This window comes from Ranitomeya variabilis, chromosome 7, assembly GCF_051348905.1.
Source record: "Ranitomeya variabilis isolate aRanVar5 chromosome 7, aRanVar5.hap1, whole genome shotgun sequence".
NCBI lineage: Eukaryota > Metazoa > Chordata > Amphibia > Anura > Dendrobatidae > Ranitomeya > Ranitomeya variabilis.
The window spans coordinates 42,464,537-42,481,632 of NC_135238.1; the positions used below are offsets into that span (position 1 = coordinate 42,464,537).

Below are 17,096 nucleotides of genomic sequence, written 5' to 3' on the forward strand. Positions count from 1 at the left end.
AGCCCAGCAAGTGACACATTGTTGGAATCAGGGTCTCTGCCCCTACAACATGTTGCTCTCAGATTAGATGACGGATTCATTTTAATTGGATGTCCTGTTCTTCAGGAGTGCACGGCTCTCCGGCCTCCAGGCTTCTTACTTTCCGGGTGCTGTGCTCTTCTGATGAATGACGGTAGTATGGGCAAGCAGTATTGTTGAGCCATTGGCCCAAACTGCCGTATGTAGTCTCTGATGCTGTTAACTGAGACAACTTTGCCCCTGCAGCACAAAAGTAGCGAAGGACTCTAAGGCTGCGTTCCCATAATGAGTTTTTGGTGAGTATTGTACACTGCATATTATAGAAAAAAAGGCAAGTAACCTATTTTACTCAATGGGTGCAGAAATGCTGAAGAAACTCTGCAACATCAAAAACTCACCAAAAGCTCACTGTGGGAACGTAGCCTATGCTCTCCTTCCCCAGGTCCAGCACTGTGTCCCCTATACTCCCCTTCCCCAAATCCAGTGCTGCCTCCCCTATACTCCCCTTCCCCAGGTTCACCACTGCCTCCCCTATACTCCTCCAAATCCAGCGCTGCCTCCCCTATACTCCCCCAAATCCAGTGCTGCCTCCCCTATACTCCCCTTCCCCAGGTTCACCACTGCCTCCCCTATACTCCCCCAAATCCAGTGCTGCCTCCCCTATACTCCCTTTCCCCAAATCCAGTACTGTCTCCCCTATACTCTCCTTCCCCAGGTCCAGCGCTGCCTCCCCTTCCCCGAATCCAGTGCTGCCTCCCCTATACTCTCCCAAATCCAGCGCTGCCTCCCCTATACTCTTCCCCAGGTCCAGCGCTGGCTCCCCTATACTCCCTTTCCCAAAATCCAGAGCTGTCTCCCCTATACTCCCCTTCTCCACATCCAGCACTTCCTCCCCTATACTCCCCTTCCCCAGGTCCAGTGCTGCCTCCCCTATACCTCCCTTCCCCAAATCCAGTGCTGCCTCCCCTATACTCCCCTTCCCCAGGTTCAGCGCTGCCTCCCCTATACTCACCCAAATCCAGCGCTGCCTCCCCTGTACTCCCCCAAATCCAGTGTTGCCTCCCCTATACTTCCCTTCCCCAGGTCCAGCGCTGCCTCCCCTATACTCCCTTTCCCAAAATCCAGAGCTGTCTCCCCTATACTCCCCTTCTCCACGTCCAGCGCTTCCTCCCCTATACTCCCCTTCCCCAGGTCCAGTGCTGCCTCCCCTATACCTCCCTTCCCCAAATCCAGTGCTGCCTTCCCTATACTCCCCTTTCCAGGTCCAGTGCTGCCTTCCCTATACTCCCCTTTCCCAGGTCCAGTGCTGCCTCTCCGCCACTGCTCCAGTCTAAGGCAATGTCACAACTACAGTGTATGTGACCTCTGCAGCTAATCGCCAATCAGCGAAAAGCATTTTTTATCTCTGACAACCCTTTTAAACCATGTTTTTTGGAGCCAGTACGGTACAGTCTTAAAGGGTATGCCAACTACTAATTTAAAAAAAACTAAACTAAACCCTTCTGGTGGTGGCAGTGGTGACCCACGAGGCCAGTGTTTGGCTGCATTGGTGGTGGTGACCCACAAAGCCACTGATTGGCTGCACTGGTGGCGGCAGTGGTGACCATGAGGCCACTGATTGTACTGGTGGCAGCGGTGGTGACCCACAAGGCCACTGATTGGCTGCTCTGGTGGTGGCAGTCACCCACAGAAGTTGAGGACCCCTTTAATGTCCATTTATAAATGTTTAATATTTCCATCTTCTAGGGCTGCACTTCCTCATTGTCGCCCTTATCTTGTAGTCCACTTGCGCACCAGACATAAAGGCTCCCACACACATCAGCTGAAAGTTGGCAGAGCCACATTAGTCACTGCCACTCGTGGGCAGGGGGCTCCGCTGAGCACACAGGGGGCACACTGACAGGATTCCTGCATCTTCAGGTGCTCTTAAAGCCTCTTTCACACTTCAGTCTTTTTGTTTCAGTCAAAATCCATCGTTTTGTGAAAAAAACTGATCCAGCGAATTTGCCCGCTGGATCCGTCTTTTTCTAATAGACTTGTATTAGCGACGGATTATGACGGATGGCCTCACGTTTCGTCCGTCGTGCGCTGGATCCGTTGGAATTTGTTTATCTGTCATCTGGAGAGGACGGACAAAGTAACGTTTTTTGTCTGCGTCGAAAAGTGGGACAGCGACGGATCCAGCGGCGTCCATTGTTGGCTAGAATGGAAGCCTATGGGCGCAGGATCCGTCGCTGGATTCCGTCAAATGATGGAATCCAGAGATGGAGTCCATTTTCTTACACTGAGCATGCTCCAAATCTGTATTTAGTAGCCAATTGGCCAGACAGCCCCAAATCTATATAAATCTGCCATGTGGCTTCATTCCTCAATGTGCCAGCAAGAAGCATGCAAGCAAGAAGCCTGCCAGCCTGCCTATTGGCCTCAAAAGCAAAATCCGCATAGATGGTCACAATATTTGCTAGAACTCCTTCCATTTCTGCCACTTGCTCTACAACCTCTCAAAGATGGGGTGTTAAAACACTCAATATATACAGTACAGACCAAAAGTTTGGACACACCTTCTCATTTAAAGATTTTTCTGTATTTTCATGACTATGGAAATTGTCCATTCACACTGAAGGCATCAAAACTATGAATTAACACATGTGGAATTGTATACTTAACAAAAAAGTGTGAAACAACTGAAGTTTTCTCTTATATTCTAGGTTCTTCAAAGTAGCACCTTTTGCTTTGATGACCGCTTTGCACACTCTTGGCATTCTCTTGATGAGCTTCAAGAGGTAGTTACCGGGAATGGTTTTCACTTCACAGGTGTGCCCTGTCAGGTTTAATAAGTGGGATTTCTTGCCTTATAAATGGGGTTGGGACCATCAGTTTTGTTGAGCAGAAGTCTGGTGGATACACAGCTGATAGTTCTACTGAATAGACTGTTAGAATTTGTATTATGGCAAGACAAAAGCAGCTAAGTAAAGAAAAACGAGTGGCCATCATTACTTTAAGAAATTAAGGTCAGTCAGTCCGAAAAATTAGTAAAACTTTGAAAGTCTCCCCAAGTGCAGGGGCAAAAACCATCAAGCGCTACAAAGAAACTGGCTCACATGAGGACCGCCCCAGGAAAGGAAGACCAAGAGTCACCTCTGCTTCTGAGGATAAGTTTATCCGAGTCACCAGCCTCAGAAATCGCAAGTTAACAGCAGCTCAGATTAGAGACCAGGTCAATGCCGCACAGAGTTCTAGCAGCAGACATATCTCTACAACAACTGTTAAGAAGAGACTTTGTGCAGCAGGCCTTCATGGTAAAATAGCTGCTAGGAAACCACTGCTAAGGACAGGCAACAAGCAGAAGAGACTTGTTTGGGCTAAAGAACACAAGGAATGGACATTAGACCAGTGGAAATCTGTGCTTTAGTCTGATGAGTCCAAATTTGAGATCTTTGGTTCCAACCACCGTGTCTTTGTGTGACGCAGAAAAGGTGAACGGATGGACTCTACATGCCTGGTTCTCACCGTGAAGCATGGAGGAGGAGGTGTGATGGTGTGGGGGTGCTTTGCTGGTGACACTGTTGGGGATTTATTCAAAATTGATGGCATACTGAACCAGCATGGCTACCACAGCATCTTGCAGCGGCATGCTATTCCATCCGGTTTGCGTTTAATTGGACCATCATTTATTTTTCAACAGGACAATGACCCCAAACACACCTCCAGGCTGTGTAAGGGCTATTTGACCAAGAAGGAGAGTGATGGGGTCCTACGCCAGATGACCTGGCCTCCACAGTCACCAGACCTGAACCCAATCGAGATGGTTTGGGGTGAGCTGGACCGCAGAGTGAAGGCAAAAGGGCCAACAAGTGCTAAGCATCTCTGGGAACTCCTTCAAGATTGTTGGAAGACCATTCCCGGTGACTACCTCTTGAAGCTCATCAAGAGAATGCCAAGAGTGTGCAAAGCAGTCATCCAAGGAAAAGGTGGCTACTTTGAAGAACCTAGAATATAAGACATATTTTCAGTTGTTTCACACTTTTTTGTTAAGTATATAATTCCACATGTGTTAATTCATAGTTTTGATGCCTTCAGTGTGAATGTACAATTTTCATAGTCCTGAAAATACAGAAAAATCTTTAAATGAGAAGGTGTGTCCAAACTTTTGGTCTGTTCTGTAGGTTTCCATTATTTTCCAGTAGCCAATCACGTTTGAGAGCATCCCATGGAGATATAAAAAACAGATCTGTCGAAGAAACGGATAAAAAAACGGATGCAACGGATCTGATTTTTCAACGGATCCGCTATACGGATCTGTCGAAAAACCAGATCCGTAGTTTCCGTTTTTCACTACATTTGATGGATCCGTCACGACGACGGATTTTGACTGACGCCAGATGACTGAAGTGTGAAAGAGGCCTTAGAAAGAGAATCGGAGGGATCTAATGGCTGGATATCCTTAAGGACACAAATGTCTAGGATGAATGGGAAATCTTGAAAAATGAGATTCTCAAAGCACAATCGTTAACAATTCCAAAAAGAGGGAAGAATAGGAAGCATTTAGGGAAACCAGGATGGATGAACACAGAACTTAAACACATGCTAAAAAGGAAGAAAGAAATGTTTATCAAATGGAAAGAGGGAGGCATATCTAAAGAAGATAAAGAAGAATATAATGCAGTCTGCAGAACCTGCAAGGCATGAATCAGATTACTCAAAGCTGACAATGAATTAAGGCTTGCAAGAGACGTCAAACGCAATAAAAAAGGATTTTAGGGATATGTCAAAAGTAAAAGAAAAGTCAAAGATGCTATAAGATTTTTACAGGAAGAAAATGATGAAATGGTAAGAAAGGATATTGAGAAGGCCGAACTTTTAAATTCCTATTTTACAGCTGTTTTCTCTCAGAAAGGAAATGTAACATCAATAGTGATGGGCGAGCACTAAAATGCTCGGGTGCTCGTTGCTGGGGTCGAGCAGATTGAAATACTCGGGTACTCGACCCGAGTAACGAGCCCAATGTAAGTCTATGGGAAACCCGAGCATTTTTACTGCGATCCCCCCCAGGGGTCCTTTTACAGTCTAAAAACGTCAGAAAATGATGGAAACACTGCTCAAATGACACAGGAACATCATCGGGATCGCCCCTGGAAGCATTTCTGACTCCTAGGTCACCGCTGTAAGCAATGTTGTCAGAGTTTCACGCCATTTTTACAGGTGCACCAAAAAACATACAAAAACGAAACCAAAATGGATTTTGCTGGGAAATATGTTAAGGCACATCCTTTCCAGAGTAATGACTTTTGTATAAGGCAAAATAATTAACCCCAGACCCAAATGTTCCTTCACCACTTGGGCTATGTTCACACGCAGTGTTTTTGATGCGTTTTTCAACTTTTACATTGCTTTCAACCACTACAAATGCATTCACTGGGAAATGTCATTGTAACATTTAACAACCCTAGCTGGCCATGTGGTGTGTGACACACAGGGCTGCCACTAAAAATTTCGGGGCCCCATACTGGCAAAAATTTCGGGGCCCCTCTTGAGACTCCGCCCAGGCTCCACCCCAGCCCCGCCTCCACGCTCCACCCCTCGAACTGTCCACAGTCCCACCGCTCTCTCTTGGAAAAACTCCACTTCTCACCAATCACACATTGAGGGTACGGGTCCACCTTCAGGATGGCCGGCGGTTGCGTCAGAGCGGCAAACCCACTCGGCGCTAAGCCCCGCCCCCTACTGTGACGCGATGATGCCGGATGTGTTCATGGCACACATCCGGGATCATCGCTGCTGCGATCTTAAAAGAAGCGCCGCATGTCCGGAGTCGCAGGGCCGCCTGGTGCGTGTTACCACGCATAGTGGAGACGGGATTGACGCTGTGGCCCCACGCAGCGTCAAACACGCAGCGTTTACTTAACGTGGACACATACCCTAACAGTTCCCATCACCAGATCACACATATAGCCGGCAGCTTTTGTAAGCCGCCACCATAACACGGTAGACTCTTTTGGTGAGGCCCTACTCTGCTGTAACCTATTAAATATTTGTTAAAATATGCAAAACAATTTAGGTATATTTTTATTTATTTTTAAATTTTTAAAATGACCAATAATATCACATAAAAAGAACAAATACCGCTACACCATGACCAGATGACATATTACCACCACAGTGATCGAATAATATCACATACAAAGAACAAATACCGCTACACCATGACCAGATGACATATTACCACCACAGTGATCGAATAATATCACATACAAAGAACAAATACCGCTACACCATGACCAGATGACATATTACCACCACAGTGATCGAATAATATCACATACAAAGAACAAATACCGCTACACCATGACCAGATGACATATTACCACCACAGTGATCGAATAATATCACATACAAAGAACAAATACCGCTACACCATGACCAGACCGCATATTACCACCACAGTGATCGAATAATATCACATACAAGGGACAAATACCGCAACACCATGTCCAGACCACATATTACCACCACATAGTGACTGAATACTACAATTCTGATCAGTAATAAAAAAAAGCACCACACTATCACCATAAGTGCCATTATACACAGGAGATCTGTACTTAGTATGCAGTGTCTGTGTACAGATAATACAGTGATCACTAGTGAAATTATACACAGGAGCTCTGTATATAGTATACAGTGTATAGTATCAGTGTATAGGTAACACTGACTTACCAGTGACGTCTCTAGGTGAAGTCCTTCATCTTTCATCCAGCACAGACCGCCATCATGTCTTCCAGCCAGGACTCGTCTCTGCAGGAAATAACAGAGTTATCTCGAGCTCCACTTGTAGAACACATTACTTAATTTTTCCCAACTTCTACATTACACCGCATAAAGAAAAAGAGGCGACATAGTGTCACTCTACGCAGTAACAGGACCGCCCCCTCATTTAAAACATTGTCCTCAAAAAATAAATACATCACTGCAGTAATAATATCCCTTAATTAGTCCCTATGGTAATAATATTCCCCATCCTGGCCCCCGTGTGTCTCATTCCTGGCGTCAGCCATATGTTCTCCCATCCTGCCCTCATGAGTATGCTTTCTGCACCATATGATCTCCCCATCCTGCCCCATCTGTCTCCATCGTATCCATCCTGCCCCATGATCCTGCACAATCTGTCTCCAATTCTGCCCCCAGTGTCTCCAATCATGCCCCATCTGTCTCCAATCCTTCCCCATCTGTCTCCAGTCATGCCCCCATGTCTTTCATCATACCCCATATCTCCATTCTGCCCCTGTGTCCAGCATCATTCATAGCCCCTGTGTCCAGCATCATTCATAGCCCCTGTGTCCAGCATCATTCATAGCCCCTGTGTCCAGCATCATTCATAGCCCCTGTGTCCAGCATCATAGCCCCTGTGTCCAGCATTATAGCCCCTGTGTCCAGCATCATTGCCCCTGTGTCCAGCATCATTCATAGCCCCTGTGTCCAGCATCATTCATAGCCCGTGTCCAGCATCATTCATAGACCCTGTGTCCAGCATCATTCATAGCCCGTCTCCAGCATCATTCATAGGCCGTGTCCAGCATCATAGCCCCTGTGTCCAGCATCATAGCCCCTGTGTCCAGCATCATAGCCCCTGTGTCCAGCATCATAGCCCGTGTCCAGCATCATAGCCCTTGCGTCCAGCATCATTCATAGCCTCTGTGTCCAGCATCATTCATAGCCCCTGTGTCCAGCATCATAGCCCCTGTGTCCAGCATCATAGCCCCTGTGTCCAGCATCATAGCCCCTGTGTCCAGCATCATTCATAGCCCCTGTGTCCAGCATCATTCATAGCCCCTGTGTCCAGCATCATAGCCCCTGTGTCCAGCATCTCTGCCCCTGTGTCCAGCATCTCTGCCCCTGTGTCCAGCATCTCTGCCCCTGTGTCCAGCATCTCTGCCCCTGTGTCCAGCATCTCTGCCCCTGTGTCCAGCATCTCTGCCCGTGTCCAGCATCTTTGCCCCTGTGTCCAGCATCTCTGCTCCTGTGTCCAGCATCTCTGCCCCTGTGTCCAGCATCTCTGCCCGTGTCCAGGATCTTTGCCCCTGTGTCCAGCATTCTGCTCCCTGTGTCCAGCATTCTGCCCCGTGTCCAGCATTCTGCCCCCAGTGCCCAGCATCTCTGCCCCTTTGTCCAGCATACTGCCCCTGTGTCCAGCATTCTGCCCCGTGTCCAGCATTCTGCCCCCTGTGTCCAGCATCTCTGCCCCTTTGTCCAGCATACTGCCCCTTTGTCCAGCATGCTGCCCCTTTGTCCAGCATGCTGCCCCCTGTGTCCAGCATCTCTGCCCCTTTGTCCAGCATACTGCCCCTTTGTCCAGCATACTGCCCCTTTGTCCAGCATACTGCCCCTGTGTCCAGCATTCTGCCCCCTGTGTCCAGCATTCTGCCCCCTGTGTCCAGCATTCTGCCCCTTTGTCCAGCATACTGCCCCTTTGTCCAGCATACTGCCCCTTTGTCCAGCATACTGCCCCTTTGTCCAGCATTCTGCCCCCTGTGTCCAGCATCTCTGCCCCTTTGACCAGCATTCTGCCTCCTGTGTACAGCATTCTGCCCCTTTGTCCAGCATTCTGCCCCTGTGTCCAGCATTCTGCCCCTGTGTCCAGCATCTCTGCCCCTGTGTCCAGCATCTCTGCCCCTTTGTCCAGCATACGGCCCCTTTGTCCAGCATACTGCCCCTGTGTCCAGCATTCTGCCCGTGTCCAGCATTCGGCCCCGTGTCCAGCATCTCTGCCCCTTTGTCCAGCATACTGCCCGTGTCCAGCATTCTGCCCCGTGTCCAGCATCTCTGCCCCTTTGTCCAGCATTCTGCCCCCTGTGTCCAGCATTCTGCCCCCCGTGTCCAGCATTCTGCCCCCGTGCCCAGTATACTGCCTCTTTGTCCAGCATATTGCCCCCGTGTCCAGCATCTCTGCTCCCCGTGTCCAGCATCTCTGCCCCCCGTGTCCAGCATCTCTGCCCCCCGTGTCCAGCATCTCTGCCCCGTGTCCAGCATCTCTGCCCCCCGTGTCCAGCATCTCTGCCCCCCGTGTCCAGCATCTCTGCCCCCCGTGTCCAGCATACTGCCCGTGTCCAGCTTTCTGCCCCAGCGTGTCCAGCGTTCTGCCCCGGGCCCCAGCGTGTCCAGCGTTCTGCCCCGGGCCCCACCCCCCCTGGGATCGCCGCTCTCAAAAAAAAAACAAAACGAGTTCTTACCTGGCCGTGTGCTCCTGAGGCGGGGAACCTCACTTCCTCCACGCAGGTGAAGGACGCACTCGCCGGCGGCTGACAATGACGTCAGACGCCGGCGAAGTGCGACTGCGCACTGCGGCCGCTGAAGTCAGCTGCCAGCCTCCGACTGGCTGGCGGCGGCTGTTAACTATTGACGTGCGGGCACAGGCCTGCACGTCAATAGTGTCCCGCAGCGCCTGCAGGGGGGGCCCGCAGCGCCTGCAGGGGGGGCCCGCAGCGCCTGCAGGGGGGGGCCGCAGCGCCTGCAGGGGGGGCCTGGTGAGCAGATTAGACGGGGCCCGATGCGGGCCCCCTCTGCTCACCGGGCCCCATACGCCAGTCATGGCTGTCATGCCCTGATGGCGGCCCTGGTGACACATAAGCAGACCCATCTTGTTTCATTTATGAAGGATGGACTCTTAAAGTCACAAAGCCTATTTTTAGAGGGGCATCAGGCGGAATTAATATTCTTAAAGGGCCATTATTAAGTAGTGGGTCTCCTATGCTGCTATTGCCTATGCAGTGAGTGGCTTGGCTGCCCAGAATTACTATATACCCCAATACCCCTTTCATGAGAGGTACAGGAGGGCTTCCTGAAAAAATGTTGCATTAAATGCAAGGCCTGCCCTGCTATCAAGTCATATGCACCCCAAAGAAGCCTTTGAATCCAGGTACTGGATGGCCACAGGAAAACCCATTCTTCAGATGGTCCTGCCATACTGTTTCCTTATGCATTGAATGCAAGGGCCACTTTGACCCAAATTTGCACGCACCCCAATCCCCCCTTGGAAGAAACATGGAGGAGGGCCTCCTAAAAGAACTGTCCCATTACAAAGGAGCGGGTCTCCTAGACTTATTCTGTCAGGAAAGCCGTTCCCTTCTATCAGATGGAAGAGCCCAATATCTGAGGGTCTGTCACAGTGTAGAGGGGCCATCATTATTCTCATTTGCACATGGAAACGTGAGAAGCAATGGATGAAAGTGAAAGGGAGAAGATACACATTAGATATTAGATGGGTGACAGTGAGGACGAACAATGAGTGGAACAGGCAGCCACGAGAGGAGATGACGAGTTCTCCTTCAGTGGGATTGGTCACACAGAGGCTGGACAGACATCTGAGGGTTTAGTGGCTCCTGTGTTGCTGCATTGGGGAGCAGGTTAGACACCATGACCTTTGACCTCTCTGCCAACTGTAACATTAGAATAAAATACCAGAACGAGGGTGCCACCCTAGATAAGAGAAAATAATTTTTTCATATAGAACTAACAAATATGGCTATACAGCGTGGAGTATGATAGTAGTAGTGGTGACGATAATAATGATAATAAAAATACTAGTAGTACCGCTATGTAATAGTATCTGTTAAGGGAGCAAGACTAATAATGAAGGACAATCGGGAAAATTAGCCAAAGAAAAAACAGAAAGAAAAAAAACCCGATCAAAAAGTCCAAAGTAATTAGTATAAAATCATGAAAATTTTATTAAATAATAATACATCAGATTTATAACATGAATAGAGCAAATGCAATAGAAAATATTTTTAAAATATATAAAGGGCGAACCTAACCAGGATTAGAAATTTTATATTTAGTAATTGCCACATATAAAGTGCAAGAGACGTGGTAAAAAAATATAATAAAAAATATAAATTCATAAAAAAGTGATAACGACAAATGCGGAAATTGCTAATGTGCAGATAGTGTGCAAGCCAAAGTGCATATGCAAGAGAGTTGAAATAGTAATTAGGCTGAACTGTACAAAAATACCACTAGGTGTCACTGTCAATAACAGCAAGTGTTGGCACATGGGAAAAGAGACTAATAGAAATAAGTAAATATAATGCGGTCATGATAGACATGTACTTACTAAGCTCATAAGATCCCGGTTACCTGGATGGTGCCCTCCCCAACGCGTGTTTCAGCACGCTGCCTTCGTCCTAGTGGCATCACGGTATGTACGGTATATACTGTGCCTATGACTAACAGGCTGCAGTGGATTGCTCTGGTTGACAGGCTGCACTGGATTGCTCTGGTTGACAGGCTGCACTGGATTGCTCTGGCTCACAGGCTGCAGTGGATTGCTCTGGCTGAAAGGCTGCACTGGATTGCCCTTGCTGACAGGCTGCAGTGGATTTCTCTGGCCTACAGGCTGCAGTGAATTGCCCTTGCTGACAGGCTGCAGTTGATTGCTCTGGCTGACAGGCTGCAGTGGATTGCTCTGGCTGACAGGCTGCAGTGGATTGCTCTGGCTGACAGGCTGCAGTGGATTGCTCTGGCTGACAGGCTGCAGTGGATTGCTCTGGCTGACAGGCTGCAGTGGATTGCTCTGGCTGACAGGCTGCAGTGGATTGCTCTGGCTGACAGGCTGCAGTGGATTGCTCTGGCTGACAGGCTGCAGTGGATTGCTCTGGCTGACAGGCTGCAGTGGATTGCTCTGGCTGACAGGCTGCAGTGGATTGCTCTGGCTGACAGGCTGCAATGGATTGCTCTGGCTGACAGGCTGCAGTTGATTGCTCTGGCTGACAGACTGCACTGGATTGCCCTTGCTGACAGGCTGCAGTTGATTGCTCTGGCTGACAGGCTGCAGTTGATTGCTCTGGCTGACAGGCTGCATGCGCAGACCGCACAACACCATTTTATTGGAGAGTAAGGGGCAGCACTGTCTGATGTGATCGGGGCCATCCCCACGATGTCGGCTCTGTGGCAGCAGCTTCACCGGTGGTGATGAGGAGACCAGTGTGTGCTGCGCTGCTGGTGAGACACCAAAACTGTGGATACTGCACCACAAAAAACTTACCAAAAAAAGAATACCATTAAAAATCACCTTTTATTAAATATTAAACAACATATATGAAATCATACCAGGGAACCAAAATTACCTGACCTAGAGCCGGCTATTGTGTCGAAAAAAATCAAGGGGAGGGGGAGTATGTATAAATCACCCAATTATCCCCTAAGTAGACCCTGCCTGCCAGCAGAGGTCGGCACTCCCGCTCCTCGGCTGCTCACCCTAAAGGTCCCTAAGAGGCCCTGATCACCTGAAGAAATGGACTAAAAGTGACCGGCACCATATAAACCACTCAATATCTCCCAACACAGCGGCCTAATCAAGGAGCAATAATCTGATACCGTGCATAATAAATCTCACAAAAGGAGGTAGATTGGTGCGATAGGTGGACAAGGGGGACAAAAAATGGCAATTACCAGCCAGTTGTCTTGATAACACCCTTTGGGATGAAACACAACTGCAGGGCTAAGGGCCACGACAATAGTCACACAAAACAACAGGCAGTGAAATACATTGATTTTAATGGAGAAGGGGGGGACATTGTTGCTAGGGGTTAAACTAAACTTTAGCTCACCCTTTCAAGTCCCTACTAAATGAGTCCCTTCCATGTTGCGGAGGGTGGCACATTAAGGGTATGTTCACACTCGGCATTTTTGCTGCAGTTTTTTAATGTTAATTTTCAGCTGCATTTTTCCATTACCAGCAAAGCCTATGAGATTTCAGAAATCTCATGCACACACAGTTTTTTCGTGTGATCAGGATTTTGTGCTTTGCTGCGTTTTTAGCAAGCACAAGAACAGCACCACGCGAATTATGCACACCACATAATTATATATATTCCAGTAGACCATATATGAAAAAAGAGGTTTTTATTGGCACACCTCACAATTTAAAACATATTTAAAAACAGCACAAAAACCTTATCCATATCCAATATAGTACATATTGACACCTCTATGTATGCTATACAGTATAATGCCTGAACACCAACCTCTATACCTATAGGCTCATGGGGCTAATGATAACATACTTAATAGCCAACCAAAATGGCAACATAAATAATTTCACAGATTATTATCACAAAAAAACATCAAATATGGCAAGAGATAAATCATATAATAATGAAAGCCTCTAGAGTCCCAGGGACCATAAGGTTAAATTACCCAGTGTGCAGCAAACACGGGACAAAAAGTCCCCAGGCCGAGAGGTGAAGTGGACGAAGGCCAATGCATCCCCATGCGTATCACCCTCACTGATAGGGCTTCATCAGGGGAGATATTGGCGTACACCTCGTCCTCTGTTTAAATAAGGAAATTATGATCAAACCTGACAGCACACATGTGCGACGGAAGCAGCTGAACAGGAGACAGTAAAGCGCCGACCGCGCATGCGTGATGTAGACCAAGGGACGCGCACAGAACCGCAACTGCGCATGCGCTGGCCCGGCCACACCATATATGATAGGCCTGACGGCGCATGCACCAGATGAGCAACGCCCACGGCCGGTGTATATCGGGCTGGAACAACTAAGTGACCTAAAGGGGTCACACCCCAAAAAAGGAGGGCAAGCCTGATGGGATACAAATCTAAGGGGGAAGGATGAAATGAAAAGAAGCAAATGAGTGACACACATATATGGGAGGGGGCAATGAAAACGGACTGGGATAACTGGGATATGAAGCCAGCTTGAAACCCCATCACAACATATCCCTGGGTCAGAAAGAGAAAAAGGGAGGGGGGGGGGGGGGAGGAGAGCACCCCCCCTACATAGACATAGACAAACAATAAAACAATAATCCAACCCCAATAACGCCGTAAGAGACAAGAAGCTTGTCTCAAAGCATCATACAGTGCACATTCCAAAGGGTGTATAGACACCCCACGGCGGTGATGAAACATCCACCCTCACTCATGCATGCACCACTCAACCCCCGGGGGTACATTCATACCCAGGCAGCCTCACAGTCCTAGGAAAAATCAACATAAGGTGCATACAGTGCCTCAATAAGCATATATTATAAAGACATCTTTATTAAATTACAAAGACATACATATAAACACCTTAAGCATATAAATAACAAGGTGAAATTAGTATACATAAAAGATCAGATTAGATATTGCACCATAGCCCAAGGACCCTGACTAGCGCTGCAAAATTAACACCTCTCACCAAGGGCTGCCTACCTTACCTGAAACCAAGGCCCCAAGAGTTTATAAAAAGAGGGGGCCTGATTCATTAGCCCACGGAATACAGTATATTAAAGTCCAAAGGGTTGTTGTTAAAAGGGGGAAGCCCCATGAGCCAAAAACACACCAAATCAAAAGGGGAGCGCAAGGCCGGAAACAAAGAGGGAAATCCCCTCTTACAGAGCCAGACATGATACCCCATGAGCCAAAAACACCAACAAATTCTAAATAGCAAATAAAGCCATAATCTATATCTTATATAATGCCTATATTGCCGATAGTTGCAGCAAAACAGTAAAGGCTAACGTCCAGCAGTAATAGGCCCATATACATGGCATCTAGATAAGAGGCAATCCCCCAGGGCCAGGGACCAAGGGAGCCCAGCAAATCCAGTCCAGAAGTAGCCAGCAATAATTCCTAGAGTCTTCAGTTTAGGCCCAATTAAGAGATTCCGTAACACATCCATTCTCCGGAATATTCCATTAAACAGTCCTCAAAGCAATACCAAGGAGATAGGCCGCTCACATCCCAGGAATCCTGTGAACAAAAGCTCCTCGTTGAGACCTGCTGGGGTAACAGAACCAAGGTTAAAGATCCAGCGGGACTCAGAACGTAGCAAACACAGTTTGAAAGGGCCGCCCCTACTAGAAATCTGAATCTGTTCCAAACCCACCACCTTTGTATTTAAAACCCGACCAGCATGGTGGGCCAAAAAATGTGCCGCTACAGGGGTAAGAGCTTTACCTTTGGACAAATCGCTGGAAGCCAGATTGATGGTGGAGAAATGCTTTTGGACTCTACACCGCAATTCCTGCGACGTTTGGCCCACATATACCAACTGGCAAGGGCAGATCAAGGCATAGATGACACAGGTAGTCTTGCAATTAATATAGGATTGGAGCTTGTGTCTACTCCCATCCTGGGGATTAATAAAGATGTCCCTAGTGGCCACCATATGGGAACAGATGTTGCAGCCACCACATGCAAAGGAACCTCGGAGTCTAAAACCCCGATTGGTTCCCGTCGTTTGTCTCCTGTAGTGGCTCCTGGTCAGGAGATCCCTAAAATTGGGGGCTCTCCTAGTTACAAGCGAGGGTTGCTCTCCCACCACTCCGGAGGTATTAAGATCAGTTGTCAAAATGCCCCAATGTCTCTGTAAAATGGCCCTGATGCTGCCCCAATTATTGTTAAAGCTGGTGATAAACCTAGGCTTATTATCACGCACCTTGGTAGGAGTCTCCAAAAGGGAATCCTGAGTACGGAGCCTCGCTCGCTGGAACGCCGTAGAGATACTCCTACGCGGATTGTGTCTTTCCTTAAAGCGATCTGTTAGTTTATGTGCCTCAACTCGAAAGTCCACATCAGCAGTACAATTTCTCCTCACTCTAAGGAATTGACCAATAGGCACTCCATTCCTAGTGTGTTGTGGGTGGAAACTCCTGTAATCCAGCAGACTGTTGGTGGCCGTTGGTTTCCGAAATAATTTTGTGGAGATGGAGCCCCCCTCCTCAATCGACACTTGTAGATCCAAAAAAGTAACTGTAGAAGATGACATGGCGTAGGTAAGCGGAATAGTGTGTGTATTCACATTTAAAGATTCAATAAATCTACAACATTCTTCTGTTGTCCCTACCCAGATGAAAAACACGTCATCTATGTAGCGTGACCAATGATAGATCTTGTTTTTGAAGGCCAATGATGGATAGACTGTAGTGGCTTCCCACCATCCTAAAAAGAGGTTTGCCAGGGCCGGGGCACATCCGGCCCCCATGGCCACCCCCGAGGTCTGTAAGTAATACGTTCTGTCAACCAGAAAAAAATTATGTCTCAGGATAAAATCCAGTAAATCAACCACCAAGGAGTCATGCATCCTATCCGAGTGCCCCACTTGATCTAAGAAGTATAAAACCGCCAAGATGCCATCCTCGTGACTTATATTTGAGTATAATGACTCAACGTCACACGTGACCAATATGGCCTCAGATGGTAATTTGAGACTCCGACAGATTCTGATAAAGTGTGACGAGTCCTTCACGAAAGATGGCAAATTCTTCACCAGGGGCTGTAAGAAATAATCCACGTATATGCAGGCCTTCTCACAAAGACTGCCGATACTGGCCACAATCGGCCGACCAGGCGGCCTGAGAAGGCTCTTATGGCTGTAATAGGACATTCAACCCACAGAAATGTAACTTCCTGATGGTTAATAATGCCCAGATCCCTGGCTTTTTCCAAAAGAGTCCTTAACCTGGCAGCAAAGATGCGTTTTTAGGACATAGAACAGATCACTTCTTTCAGCGGTTTTGCTGCGTTTTTGCAGCGTTTTTCAACCACTGGCTTGAATGGGTGTTGAAAAAACGCAGCAAAAACGTAGGTATCATTATTTGCAGCGTTTTTTCTGCAGAAAAGTCAGGGCCATTAGCATGGACAAAGAGACACAAATAACGCACCAAAACCTGCATTTTTGCTGCAGCTTCTTTCCTGCCAAGAAATAAGGTTTTGCTGCAGAAAAAAACGCCCTGTGTGAACTTACCCTAACTTGTATGCAAGTGGCGCCCCCGCTCAACGAAGACTCCCCTCACTATTGTCCCTGGTGTCTCAGAGCCTGACACAATGACACCACCAGGCAGCAGGATGTATGGAGCACTAGGACTTGGCTCCAGCGACTATGGCAGCAACTAGTTAGCAGAATCCGAGCCTAGGAGAAGGTTTCAAGGTTAGATTTCAGAAAGGCAGATTTTACAGGACTTTTATTGTGTTTTTGGGACAGGGCTTCTCCCATGATGTCACCTCAGCTCTGCACAGTGCACACCTCCTCTCCTCCAGCACAGAAGTCAGCAGCCAGTGACATTAACCCTTC

General features: G+C 47.9%; 1 long non-coding RNA gene across 1 annotated transcript; it reads right to left on the reverse strand.

Moving 5' to 3' along the window:
• Nucleotides 1-14,055: 14,055 nt before the first annotated feature.
• LOC143785809 (uncharacterized) lies at nucleotides 14,056-16,934 on the reverse strand. Its single transcript, XR_013218090.1, has 3 exons — nucleotides 16,770-16,934; nucleotides 15,462-15,775; nucleotides 14,056-14,800 (listed from the first exon to the last, which is right to left on the reverse strand). It is a non-coding gene; the product is annotated as an uncharacterized LOC143785809 (long non-coding RNA).
• Between the last annotated feature and the right edge of the window lie 162 nt (nucleotides 16,935-17,096).